The sequence below is a fragment of the Aethalodelphis obliquidens genome, unplaced genomic scaffold (genome assembly GCF_003676395.1).
Source record: "Aethalodelphis obliquidens isolate GAN/ISIS:26980383/991018 unplaced genomic scaffold, ASM367639v1 scaffold1, whole genome shotgun sequence".
In the NCBI taxonomy this organism is placed as follows: Eukaryota; Metazoa; Chordata; class Mammalia; order Artiodactyla; family Delphinidae; genus Aethalodelphis; species Aethalodelphis obliquidens.
The window spans coordinates 104998274-105012955 of record NW_020837945.1 but is presented as its reverse complement, the minus strand read 5'-3'; the positions used below and the strand labels follow the sequence as shown (position 1 = coordinate 105012955).

The following is a 14682-nucleotide window of genomic DNA, read 5'->3' as shown; positions in this document are numbered from 1 at the left end:
AAACATTTTAAGACCTAGTCGTTGAAGACACACACTGTTAGTTATGTCATATTCCATTTATTAGAAGCAAGTCACAATATCCAGCCCATTCTTAAGGTGGGGGGAATTAGTTCCACCTTTTGAAGGAGAAGAGTATCACAGAATTTGTGGACATCATTAAAATGACCACAGTTACATTATCCATCAAGAGTTGACAGCGTAGTAGGATAGTCTAGATGGAAATAATGCTACAGTAAAGGTTGATCCAGTAAGGGCTGAACTTTTGGGGTCTTGGATAAATATAATGGATGTAGGTCAGCATAAGCAATTGTATATCCCCAACGCATAGCACCATGTACTACAGTACATGGTAGACACTATGAATGCTGAATGAATAAAGGAAGGAAAGTTGGATTGATTGAATAGGTAGATAATGGGTGGATGAACAAATCCCAACTTTTAGGGTCCCAAACCATAATGAAAATAATCCTTCAAATACAGTGATTCAGTGTCCAGTCTGCTTGCATTTGGTTCTAAGTTGCTTCTTTAACAATAAGACAGCTCATTTCAAAACAGTTCATACAACCCAAACATCATGGAAAGCCAGATTGAAACCCTGATGTATTTGTTGTTCAGGTCTGTAATCAGCGAATAGAAGCTACAGTCAAGAGCGGGTCAATAGCCCTACATGCTGTAGGTATTATTAAGGAGACAACCATTGCTTTCAAGCCAGAGAAAATGTGCTCACCCTCCTGGCTCAGCAAATTCAGATGGGAGGAAAGGTGACTGTTACTCTTCTATCCTTCTTTTTTTCACCAGCCTGAATCTCTAGCTATTTTTAAAAAGTTGCTTCCCATCTAGCAAGAGGCAGTTAACGACAGAGCAGCAAATTTCTCACCCATCAGTCTGAGCTAGCAGGTCTATACCAGCACAGCACTTTTGAACATGCCGTTGGAGAAATAAAATGGAATGTCGGGTTGGTCATCTTTGAAAGGCTTTCTTGAATCACTTGGCTAATTTTCTGAAGAGTGAAAAACAAGCCTCAGGGTGACAACATCCCATTGCTCAGGCAAGGAGTTTTGAGGAATCCACTGAGCTCCCCTTTAAGATGTTGGTTTTGGGCGTCCAATCTTTGTGACTTGCCTCAAGGTTTCTGTTTTGAAGACACTGGATTGGGCATGCTGTTATAGCAGAATGTTCCTTTCAATCTAGAAAACTTAGTCTACAGTTAAATAAAGACAACTTTTAGCAATTTATTTTTTTTCAGCAGACATTTCTTGAGCTCTTATTAGACACTTACTGGTATGCTAAGCCCTGGGGATACAGGGTGAACAAGAGAGAAGTGGTCCCTGCCTCCATGGCTGTTGAAGTCCAACTTTTTTATTCCTGACTGAAAACTCAGTGTCGAACTCAAGTAAAGCATGACCCTTTGACCTCTACTGAGCCTTGCCTAGAACTGGAAGGTGACTTGATTGATTGTGATAGACCTTTTGGAAAGAAAACAGAGGGGCCTATTGTCTAACACATCTCACTCTTTTTGCGGCTGTTTTCAAACTCATAAACAAGCCCTATGAAACTGTGACTGTGTGTGCCTCTTTAAGTGAGCATGGCTCTACCACAAGCCCTGGTGACTTCAGCAAGGCAGGACCATCTCTCTGGGGGTGCCCTTCCCTGCTCAGTCAGGTGGCCACCACGGGCAATGCTGTGAAGTGTGCACGTCCATAAGATTAGTAACAATTTTTCATGCTGCAGGTGGCAGAAGCCCAAAGGCACTGCTGTCCTTAGGAGCAGTCGTAGACTAGGAAGCTCAAATAATGGCAGCAGGACCTGCTTCTCAGCTTTGCTTCGATTGGATGTGAGTTGTCTCATAGCACTCCTCAGTCTTATTCTCTTCATGGTAACAAGATATCTGCTGCAGCCTTGGAAGCCTCAGATTCTCACAGCCTGGTCCAGAGGAAGAGTAAAAGCTTTTCTTTCCTAAGGCCTCAGCAAGCAGCTCCTGCTCTGATTGGTCCATTTTTGAACCAGTCACAGTGGCCCAGGTGAGCGGGATATTCTAATTGGCTTAGACCATGAGAGCCCTTCACTGGAGCTGGAACAGGGATGAATCCCACTGACGTTGCCCACTGATGTTAAGGGAGAGGTGATTTAAAGGAAATTCGGGCACTATTAGGAAAAGGAGGGGGTATGTTTAGTGTTCTCAGCCTTCCTTTCTTTTCTTTTTTAAAATAGACTTAATTTTTTAGAACAGTTTTAGATTTACAGAAATATTGGTAAGATAATACAGAGGGTTCCCACATACTCCATACCCACTTTCCCCTATTATTAACACCTTACAGTATATGGTACATTTGTCATATTGATGAACTAATGTGGATAAATTATTATTAAGTAAGGTCCATATTTTATTCAGATTCTCTTATTTTTACCTAATATCCTTCTTCTCTTCCTGGATCCCATTAAGGGTACTATATTATAATTAGTTTTCATTTCTTCTTAGGCTCCTCTTGGTTGTGGCAGTTTCTCAGACCTTCCTTGATATCCCCCTCCTTCACCTTGTGGTTTAAAATCACGTGTTACCTGTATTGAATCAGTGTGTCCAGCTCATAGTAGGAGTTGAAGAAATTACTTGTTGGATAGTTGAATTAATAAAAGCTGACTTTTATAGTCTCAGTTCATTTAATGGTTTTAGGAATTTTCCCTCTAGGAAGATTTATATTTTTAAACTGGAATTTGATTTAAGCCAGAGAGGATGATGCTGTAAGATGAAATTACAGGTTCAGTTGGGGAAGGTGGTGGTAATGGGATTGGGGAGAAGGAATTTGGCCATTGGGGACTTCATAGCACATCTGAATTCATACAATAGAGGCAGGCTTATGTCAGGTCCTGTGTCATTAATAGAACTTAGATATAATGGAGGATAGGATTCAGAAGATAGCAACTGTGGTGGGGATGTTTAGGAGGGAAAATTACTAGTCGAGGAAATAACTACTACAGCTAACCTTCTTCTTTTTGTCAAAGGAAATTTGGAAAGGGAAGCTGGGGCTACAGTAGAAGATAGGATTTTTATTTTATTGTATATTTTATACTTTCATAGCCCCTGAGGGTGGGGAGAAGAAGGGTTGAGCTATATATATATATTTAAGCCTACTTTAGCTATCTGTAATTAACAAATCAATGTTTAGCCCTTCACAGTTTGCTAACAGCCAGCTGTAACATTTAGCCCTGGACCATCTAAGATGAGGATTATTCTAGCAAATTCTGGCTCTTTCATTGTTTTATACTGCACATAGCTTCATCCTCTGGCACTAGAGGGCTCTAGTGACAGGCAGTTCCTGAAACTGACAGAGACAGTAAGTGAAGTTCTAGAAACTAATTGTGTGATATTTGCTGCCCTAGGGCAGTCAGCAGTTAGTCTTGGCCAAGGGTAGGATTTTTCTGAGTCCTCTTTCAAGGAGACTCAGGTTGAAAAAAATAGGAGACTGGGTCAATGGCTTCCTCCTTCCACAAAAAGGCACGTAATCCTGTGGGGTTCTGTCTCGGACTCAGACCAACCGTGAGCACACCTGTAAAGCAGGCAAGCCTTGTGTTCCATGTCCCAGTTGTTCTTTTCCCATCTCTCCCCTCATTGCTGATTCTGATTCCCCCCTTTTTAAGCTGCAGGGCTGTTGTGCTAAGGTCTTCATACTCCCTTGTTTACCTTTCACAGCCCACTCTTGGGAAAGGGCCTAACAAATCCATTTGTATCAGGATATGAATATCTGAAAATGTTTAACCTTTGTCAAGGAATGGACCTTTAATTGTAAAATTTCAGGCGCTAGACAGCTGTGACTAGGGCATGTAGGGTAGATCCAGTTTTAGGTAGAATCCCTCCCATGCCAGTGCTCCTGAAACGTGGCTGTAAGTACGTGGCACCCACTTGTGTATGACCGCAGTTGGGCCCTGGAGTCAGGATTAGCACCTGCTCAGCTGTAATGAATTGGAGAAAGCCTCTCGTTTCCCAGGCCAGGTTCTTCTGGGTTTGATACAGGAGCCTTGCGTTTCTCTTGGCATGTTATTCTCTTGGCAGTTAACAACCACTGGTTGGCAGCTTTGCATTTTATGTGCATGTGTTCAATCCAATAAACATTTCCTGAGCGCCTACTTCTGCCAGGTAATGTGTGAAGCTCTGAGCTAGGTAAGTTAGCACTGCATTCCCAGGCTGGAAGTCTCATCTGCGAGCCCTACAAAAGGACCAGCCATTCTTCCAGGAGGCCCGTTAGGGAGTGCATTCTTCTCTGGTGACAGATGACCAGTGAAGGACAGAGTAAGGCTTTGGAGCAGAGGGGTGAGTCCTGTTGGAAAGGACTGCTTCAGAAGCAACTGGAAGTTCAGCAGTTCCTTGTTGGATTTGACAAGAAAAGATGGAGGAAAGGAAAGTCATTCCCCATGGTAAGACTACTCATGAGGTATATGGTCTGGTTAGGCTGTAGCCTGAGGAGCACAGAGGAGAAAGGAAGAGAGATTATTGGAGGCATCGTCTTGGGGCCAGTAGAAGGGATCCAGCACTGAACTCAGCACTGTTTACCTGCAGTGTGACCTCGGACATTTTGCTTAACTCTTCTGTGCCTCATTTTCTCATCGATAACATGGGGATAACAGTAGTAGCTACCTTGTAGGCTTGATGTCAGCATTGCAAGAGATATTCAGGATATGTGCTTGGAAAAGTTTGTGACGCATAGCAATGGCTCAAGAAGTATTTTTGTACATACGGTTAGGGTACCACTAGATATCGTACCAAATAAACCTCCAAATTTCAGTGCTTAACACAATAGAGGTCTATTTTTCATTCATATAACAGTACTATGGTGATATTCCTGTTCTCAGGAGTTCTTCAATTCTGTGACTTCACCATCCCTTAGCATGTCAGAGCCCTTGGCATTTAGTCAGCAGATGGATGTGGAAAAACACAACTCCTCTTAACCTTAACCCAGGCCTGAAAGTGACACATACCACATGGTGGGAACAGGTTCCATGGCCCTACATGGCCGTCAGCTGCTTCCCAGAACAGCTTTATACTCAGGAGGGGGAGTATGGATTTCGGTGTAGAGTTAGCTGCCCCTGCCTCTGTTAGTTAGGAGGATGGAGAGGAAGAGCAAGAGGAGGAGGCTGGGGACTGATCATAAGCATCTTGGTTCCAGATTGGGAAACTAGATTTTGCCCGAGGATGTAATGGTTGTTGTGAGGGGAGCAGCAGTGCTACCCCCTCTCCCCCCAAGAAGGCACTGTCTGAAATTCATTGCTCAGTCTCTCTTGTTCCCCAGGCTGGGAGTCTGACACTTCCTCAGACCCAGGGAGCAAGTGGTCATGTTGTTTTCCCTGTCATCGCTGAAATGAAGTGGCAAGTGGGATTTCTAGCTTATATAAGGCTTTTGAGTTGGTTGATTAGAGTGAGTTCATGCAGAGGGTTAGCCAGATAGCCCTCCAAGTTGAAAAATAATAACACTGTAGCTTTATCTCTGCTTTTATCTGAAGAGCCACAAAGCACTTTGCAAAGCCTGACAGCATCCCCCTGAGGTGACTAACATTATAGCTATTTTAACAGGGAGACTTTATCTCTGTTACAGGTTAGTATAAAGCGTTCTGAAAACACTCTGGCCAAGGTTAAGAATTCTGCTCAGGAAACAGAGGCATTTGGACACAAGCTCTGTTTTCAGTTCTCCCCATTGGGGCCTATATAGAGGTCTATATTTTATCATTATGATGACCTTCTTGTCAGTATCTCTGGTACATTTCTCTGTACAGGAGACCAGTGGGGCCATTGAAGCCGTTTCAGACGTTTTTGCAGAAAATAATTTCCCTTAGGAAGCTAACATTTTCTCCCCAGAGTAATGACATTGTCCTGTTAAATCCAGAGGGCGAGAGTAAAATCTTCCCTCTTAACTAAGCTCACACGTGAATTTATGCTGAAGGCATTAGAGGGAGTTTGCTTTCCAAGATATCTTGGTAGATGATCTTGTCTTAAAAATCAGAATTTTGGCTCCTTTAAGCATGCTCTCCCTGGCATCTCTCTCATTTTTACTTTTATTAATAATAATTACATGCTTTGGAGACAAACAAATTTCCTTTACAATCCATGCATTGCCACTGTCATCCAGAGTGAATTTAGGGTGGAGGGAAGTTTCCTTTTTACCCATTAAGTACAAAACCTTTATTCTGGTGTCGTAGATTCACTCCTTCAGAATCTGAGGTGGATGTTTGTGTCAAGATACTTATGGGAGAGTACTCTTATTAACCACCTATATGAGGGAGCAAAGGAAGTAGGACTGGCCAGAGGCAGGAGTTGAACTGTGAAGCAGTTGTAACAGAGGCCCCAGCTGGGAACCCTAGAACTAGAATGGCCTACCAGAGTTGTCCAGAGTTGAGGTAAGTGGGCCTGGCCTTCATATCCCTGCATTACCAGCCATTGGATATGTACCACCTGTGGGAGGTGGTGCAACCCCTTTGAGCCAGGAAGCCTTCTTCAGCCAAAAGCAATTCCTGGGAGGGATGCTGCTGTGTGCCACCAGTGGCCAACATGCCTGGCATCTGGGGGAATGGGTGTCTTAGTCCTGAAGAGCAACCTGGACCGTGCACCCCAGCATCTACTATAGTTCACCACTTGCGTGCTCAGATCCACTGTCTTCAAATATTAAGTTCATCCCATTTGGGAATAGGTCATCAAGAATTCTGGTTAGCCTCTTTCCAGGGGAAGCTTACAAGAGGAAGGTTAGAAGATGAATCTCAGCCCCTTCACTGCTGCTGGTCTCAGGGCCACGTTGATACTCGTCATTTCTTTCCTCAACTACCCACCCTTCGCCCTCAGCACTTTTGCAGGTCAAAGTGGCTTATTTTGTGAGGCAACCCAGACTCTCATCCCTGAGGGGTGTGAATTCCTGATTACCATGTTCTTCTTGGTCTGTGACTGCTACATTTGACCTTCAAAATTGGGCAGGAGATTATCAAGAGACACCCCAGTAGACACCTGGTCAGAGGGAAATACTCCCTCTCTGCTGGCCAGGACCTGTGGACTTGATGAGCCTGGAGTTGTGAAAATGGGAGACATGGTCTCCCCAAGTACGCCACTGGGACTCCTACTTCCACCCCTTGGTTCCAGAGCCATGTATTCTATTCATGGCAGACAGTACTTGAAAAGTGTCATCTCCAAACTGATACCTCAGTACTTCTTCCAAAGATCAGCTGAGTACAGCAGCTTATGGCTTCTGCAGTAACTGATAAGAACACTGGATTCCACGCTCATATGCCCACTGCTGTACCTTCTTTGCTCCAAAGTGGATTCTTTGGTTCAAGGAACTTGGTTCAAGTTCCTCGATACTATATGTGATTCCGTACTGGTAGGCCAAACATTCTGTAGGCCTTTGGGTAGTAGGGCAGGCTGAGACCCTATGGGTAGAGAAAGCAAATCTATACCTAGAATATGTGTCAATTCCAGTCAAGATCAATCACTATCACTTTTAAATAGAAGGGGTTCAATCTAATCAACTTGCCTCTAAGTAGATGTTGGTCTTCTCAAGGGATGGTGCCACGTGGAGGATCACTGGTTTTTTTTACTGGCAGATAGGACATTTGACAGCAGTGGAAGCTAGATAAGACTTGGTGCAAGGAGCTCCATGCTGTTGGGCCCTTGTGTACCCTCCATCCATATCCCCATGGCCTTCTTTGTTCATCTGGCCATTGGCCAAAACTGGTAGGGCCCAATGACAGAGGCTGGCTGTCATCATGTGCTTCAGTCATTCTGTCTACTTAGTGGCCAAGGGGTATCAGTGTCCAGAGTCCTAAAAAATGTCTCAATATTTCTCTTTCTTCAGTGTATGGGTACCTGAGTAAATGGTCATAGATCCCTTTTGGGAAGGACTGAGTTAATATTACTATATACACTTGCTGTGGTATTCAATTATTATCAATTACTGATTATTTTCCCAGGATTTATCAAACATCTGATATATTGCATCTGCCAGTACACTCCCTTCCTCTGGTATCCTTTTCCAGTTCACCGTTGGTTAAAATTTTAACAATTGAACTGCTAAAATGTGCCAGGGACTATCCATTCTTCCCGTCCTAGTAGTGATGGAATCGTCATTGCGGCTGGCTAGCAGATAACCTCTCTCCAGAATCCCGTCTTATAGCCTCCTTGGTTGGGTCACTCCTGCACCAATAAATGCTCAATAATGACAATAAGGATAATAATAGCAAACCTTTATTAAGTGCTTACTCTGTGCCAGGCGCTGTTCTAAGTTCCTTTCACATATTAATACATTTTCCCCACAAACAACCCTCTGTGATAGACAGTGATATCCTAAGGCATAGAAAGGTAAGTAACTTTCTCAGATTCACATAGCTAAGTAAGTGGCAGAGCTGTGATTTGAACCCAGGCCTAATTTCAGAGCCCATGCTCATAATCAGTACATTATTCTACTCTAATTGCTAGTAGCTATTATTTTTATTATATCTTCTAACAAGTCCTTGACCTACAGTAATGTTATAAGAAAGGGCTTTGTTGGAATTTACACTTAGAGCTACATTTTGATGGATGGAGCCCATTTTAAAATGAGAAATCCTTTCCTTAGGAATATGGTTCTCAAAATTGTCTGTATATTAGGATCACCTGGGTAACTTTTAAAACTCTTAACACTCAGGCCACATGCCAAAACAATTCAGTCAGCATCTCTGGGGGTGAGATCAGACATCAGTACTTTTTGGAAGCTCTCCAGGTGGTTATAATATACAGCCACATTTTAGAACTGCTGCCCTAGGGCTCCATCTGCGTCTCTGCCTCCTAGCTGGGCTCTGCTCTTGGCTTTCTTCCCTCTGCAGTGTCTTCTCCAGGGAGCACATTCATTGTCCACGACTGTGATGGCTCATGTCTCTTTCTAAGGTCCTAGACTCACTCCTGCACTACACTTATGAAGTGGGCACAATTATTAATTCCCATTTTTCAGAGGAAATCAAGGCTCTGAGAAGTTAAGTAACTTACTCACCCCATGTCACATAGCTAGGAAGTCACAGCGCTAGGATGCAAACCGAGGCATTCTGGTTCTAGAGTCCGTGTGATTTGCTTTTATATTATGTCACTACTTCCTAGACATCTTCATCCATTTCTTGATTCTTATGTGCCACAGTAAACCTTTTAACTTCCCCCACCTCCAGCCTTCTCCCATGCCCCACCTTCAGCAAAAGAAAAGAAATGTTTTCTGTTCTCCTGAATTCTCTGTCTTCATTAAAGGCACCTAAAACTGGATTCATCTTTGATGCCTCCATTTCTTTTGGCACTTGTGTATAAGTGACCTATTAGAATGTTAGGTAGAAATTGGAAAATGAGCAGTAGAGTCTGACTGAAGTGGGGAGTGTGTGAGTGGAAAGTCCAGTAAGATCTGTGAAGTTGGTGAAGGGTAGGTTAATATTAGAATCCAATCAGTTGTTAGCTCCTGTTGATTCTGCCTCCTTAAAATCTCCCACGTCTGGCATTTCTCCATTGCCGCTACCATCGCCCTGATTCAAACCACCATTCCCTCCCTCTCTTCCAAACTCTTGCCCTTGTTTTCTGTTTTCTCCCACCTCCAATCCACCTTAGATCCAGATAAAGCCTGGCTGAAACACAGGTCTGATCATGGCATCTGAGCCTGCCTTGGATCAGCTGGTGAGAAGTACAGTCTCAAACTGTGAGAATGATTTTCCTAGAATATTAGAAAATTTAGAAAATCATGTCACTTGATCCAACCGATTTTCTCCTGCAGGAATAGGAACTATGCAAGTAGCAATCCTATTTGTACCTTATAGGCCATAGGATCCAGAACGTGAGGCGCAAACCCAGTTGCCTACAGGGGCCAGGCAGGGAATATAGGCAGGTACCGGGGGTAAGGGAGCCGGGGAGCTGAAGCAAACTGGAGCATTTCTCCCTGTGCAAAGAGTAGTCGCTGTCCACTGAGCACACTGTTACCTTGTGGTACTGTGGCCCCTATGTGGCCGGCTCTTCCCATTTTTCTCCAGAAGCCAGAACTTCCAGTTTAATATTATATCTCCTGGCTTTTAAATGTTAGAAACCAAATCAAAATTTTTACTAGCATAGTACTTACAAACAAATCATGCCCATGGGCTGATGTGTTCTGCGGCCTCCAGTTTGCAACCACTGGTCTAGGGAAGGTTGTTTTCTGCTCTATGTACTCTGACTCCCTGGTTGAATTGTAAATACCACAAGGCCTTGAATTAAAAAGTAGGTCCTTTCTCTTTCTGACTTACTTCACTCTGTATGACAGACTCTAGGTCTATCCACCTCATTACAAATAGCTCAATTTCGTTTCTTTTTGTGGCTGAGTAATATTCCACTGTATATATGTGCCACATCTTCTTTATCCATTCATCCGATGATGGACACTTAGGTTGTTTCCATCTCCTGGCTATTGCAAATAGAGCTGCAGTGAACATTTTGGTACATGACTCTTTTTGAATTATGGTTTTCTCAGGGTATATGCCCAGTAGTGGGATTGCTGGGTCATATGGTAGTTCTATTTGTAGTTTTTTAAGGAACCTCCTTACTGTTCTCCGTAGTGGCTGTACCAATTCACATTCCCACCAGCAGTGCAAGAGTGTTCCCTTTTCTCCACACCCTCTCCAGCATTTATTGTTTCTAGATATTTTGATGATGGCCATTCTGACTGGTGTGAGATGATATCTCATTGTAGTTTTGATTTGCATTTCTCTAATGATTAATGATGTTGAGCATTGAGGATATGGGGAGGGGGAAGGGTGAGCTGTGACAAAGCGAGAGAGAGACATGGACATATATACACTACAAACGTAAGGTAGATAGCTAGTGGGAAGCAGCCGCATAGCACAGGGAGATCAGCTCGGTGCTTTGTGACCGCCTGGAGGGGTGGGATAGGGAGGGTGGGAGGGAGGGAGACGCAAGAGGGAAGAGATATGGGAACATATGTATATGTATAACTGATTCACTTTGTTATAAAGCAGAAACTAACACCACATATAATTCACTTTGTTATAAAGCAGAAACTAACACCACATATAATTGTAAAGCAATTATACCCCAATAAAGATGTTAAAAAAAAAAGTAGGTCCTGTAAATCCTAATGAAAAGTGCTCTCCAGCAATCTCTGAAATGAGCTTTATCCTATTAAACTGAATGTGTGGCAGAAATGGAGACATTTCCTCAATGGTTATAGGGTAACTAGATGGACTGTGAAACTTTAATCAAGTAGAAAAGCACGTGTACTTCACTGCACCAACAAGTTCTCACAGAGGCAAGTTTCTCTGATTCTAAACAACAACTGGAAAAGGGAAAGGAGAAAATAATGGGACCTAACGTTACTGAGTATCTAGTATATACAAAGCATGCTGTTAGGTATAATAAATATGGTATTAACTCTTCCTACAACCTAGAAATGGAGCTGGGTGAGCAGTTACTTCCCCTGGGCACATTCTCCATAAAAGTAATAGGATGACATGATATTAAAAGAATGATGAGAAGCTATTAGCTTTGTCATTGATATATGAGCGGTTAGACCATGAGATGTATCGGAAAGGTAATCTTGGGTGAAGTTTTCTTTTTTTCTTGGGAAAAAAATGAGAGTTCAAAGAAATGAAGTAACTCATCAGAGATGAAATAGGTAGTGAAGGTATAAACCAGGATTCAAACACAGTTCTATTTTAATGATAAAATCTGTGTCCTTTCCATTGCACTCCACTCCACCATTTAATGAAAGGAGTTGAAAGTTGGGTGATGCTGTTCTGAAATCAGTGATCTGAATAATATTAAAAATGGAAAATCATGGAATCTTAGAGGCGTAACTCCAAGATACTATCTACTACCTTCTAAAACAGAGCAAGTGGGGCAGTCACCCCAGAACTCTCACTTTGGTAAACCAACTAAAATGTATACTTTTTGGAAACAGAAGTAGAAGTAGACCACACTCTAGCCTCCCTTGCAGATTGACCAATGATTTTTGACCAATGGAATTTGAGCTGAAGAAAAGTGTACCATTTCTGGGCCCCAAAACTTAAAAGATGTGTCTGTGGTCCTTACATGTTCTTTTCCCCTTTATGTGAGCTAGATATAAATGATGGCAACTAGGACATGGGAACTGATGGCCGAGCCACAGGGTGCAAAGGACCCAGGGCACTGAATTACCTCATGAAAGAAAGCCACTCACCAACCTGGCACACTCACATTGGCCTATATAAGACATAAACTTCAGTTGTGCAGGAGACCCTTTGAGATCAATTGGTTACAACAAGTGATCTTACTCTAGTATAGAAATGAGTACCATGAAGTGAGTATTGCCACATGCAAACCTAAAATATGTGGTTCTAAATTTGCAGTCAGGGAGCAAGGAAATAGACATTTCAGCCTGGAAAGCTGGAAACTTCAGTGGCAGGACATTTGGTTGGTTTTTCTTGCTTCATTAGACAAGATATTCGAGCAAAAATTGGCTAGTTTGAGATTTAAAATGGGAAGTAATATAGAGAATCCAGAAATTTGGGGCTTCACTGGGCTTGAAAAGCCAACTGCTTCTGAATCTAAACAATAAAGATAGACTCAAAAAAGCATTGAAAAGTAATAGCTCACACAGTTTTTGCAGTTATTCAGAGGGAGTCCCAACTTATGATCTTCCCTTCTTCTAGATGTCTGCCCCCATTTCTCTGGCACAGAGGGAGGATTAGATCCTTTAATAAATATTCATTTAGAATAGTCCAAGAAATGTGGAATTCCCATCATTGTTTCTGGACTTAGATGCCTAAGTTACTTTCCGTTGTTGTGGTAGATTTCACTGTTGTGCATTCAGGCAGCGTGGTAGGCAGAATCGTGGCCCTTACTGTTTCCGCATCTTAATCCCTGGAACCTGTGAATATGTTACCTTACATGGCAAAAGGGACCTTGCCCATGTGAAGTGAAGGACCTTGAGATCTGGAGGTTATCTAGGTGGGCTTTAACAATAATAACAAGGATGCTTAAAAGAGTCATAGAAGATGCTATGACCAAAGCAAAGAGCGTCAGAGAAAGATTTGAAAAGATGCTACAGAGTTGGCTTTGATGTTGGAAGCCAGCATTGATGGAGGAAGGGGCCATGAGCCGAGGAATGCAAGCAGCCTCTACAAGCTGGAAAAGGCAAGGAAACTGATTCCTAGTATCTCTGGAAGGAACGCAGCTCTGCAACACCTTGACTTTAGCCTGGTGAGACCCATTTCATACTTACGATCTCCAGAACTGAAAATAATAAATGTGTGCTGGTTTAAGCCACTACGTTTGGGGCTATTTGTTATGGCAGCAATAAGAACAGATAGTTAAGTTGAAGATCATAGGTGTGGCAAGAAGAGAGCTTTTCACTGTCTTGATTAAATAGGCTCTGAGGGCGTTAGCTGAACATTCACTAGGAGCTGAAGGGAGGGACCAAGACCTTTAGGAGAGGGCACAGCAGTCCTGGACCCTTCATGCTCGGTCACAATGCTCTACAATTAGAGTATAAATCTCTTCCAGACAGAGACGAAGATCCTCAAAGCAGTCCAATTACAATGGAGAGAAAAGTCCAAAACCCAGAAGGGCAGCATCGTGTAGTGGCTAAGAGCACGTAGCCTTCAGATTTTCTGGGTTCAAGCTACTTTCTAAGCTGTGTCACTGTGAGGATGCTTAACCTCTCCATGCCTCAGTTTTCCATCTGAAAAAAGAAGAATAACTGTAGTATCTTTGTAAAACGATTGTGAGAGATAAATCACTGACATGTAAAGCACTTAGAACAGTATCCGGCTCATGGTAAGGAGTGTAAGGGGGTGCTACTACTTGCTACCTAGAGGGTGAATGAATAGCAGTGAGACTCATAGCTGGTTATTGGCACAGCCAGGGCTGGTATCCAGATGTCTTGTCTCCTGGTTCAGGGATTTTTTTTTTTACCAGTAGATGGAGTGACCCTGTGAATAGCTGGGAGAGGAGAAGCAGTTAGCCACCTAGCGGTATGATGGGGCTGTGGCATCGGGGAGGAAGTGGAATGATCTGGGTTAGCCTGCTCCCTGGGTTTCTTCATGAATCAGTCAGGGTTCTTTGGTTGCAACCACAGAAACTGCTTGGGCTGATTTAAGTGAAAGGGAGCCGATTGGCAGGATTGGTGGTGGTAGGGGGGACTCTCACAATTGATGGGAAGGCTGAAGACCAGGGAAGCAAGAGCCCCCACCATGGCCCTCCAGCAGGAAGGGCCAGGTTGGGGTGTGACCCCTAAATGAATCTGATTCTTTTGTCCTGGTCCCTTGCTGAAGATTCAGTGTCCTGGAAGAGAACATCTGGGACGAAGTGAGAGAGTGGCATGGACATATATACACTGCCAACTGTAAAACAGAAAGCTAGTGGAAAGCGACCACATAGCACGGGGAGATCAGCTCGGTGCTTTGTGACCGCCTAGAGGGGTGGGATAGGGAGGGTGGGAGGGAGGGAGATGCAAGAGGGAGGAGATATGGGGATATACGTTTATGTATAGCTGATTCACTTTGTTATACAGTAGAAACTAACACACCCTTGTAAAGCAACTATACTCCAGTAAAGATGTTAAAAATAAATAAATAAAAATAAAAGCAAAACTGTTGACAGTGTTCTCCATGAATGAGTGAGTCAATTATGGTCTAGGTTAGAAAGCAGAATCCCTCTGATCCCTGCCGTCATGGGGC

The 14682-nt window shown here is 43.1% G+C and overlaps 1 protein-coding gene and 1 long non-coding RNA gene across 2 annotated transcripts in view; both read left to right on the top strand.

Annotated features, from left to right (window-relative positions):
* IQCJ (IQ motif containing J) overlaps positions 1 to 14682 on the top strand; it is a 213505-nt gene that overhangs the window by 126109 nt on the left and 72714 nt on the right. The window lies entirely within an intron of this gene.
* LOC113623636 (uncharacterized) lies at positions 407 to 14471 on the top strand. The gene is made up of 3 exons (XR_003434001.1): positions 407 to 416; positions 10736 to 10761; positions 14297 to 14471. It is a non-coding gene; the product is annotated as an uncharacterized LOC113623636 (long non-coding RNA).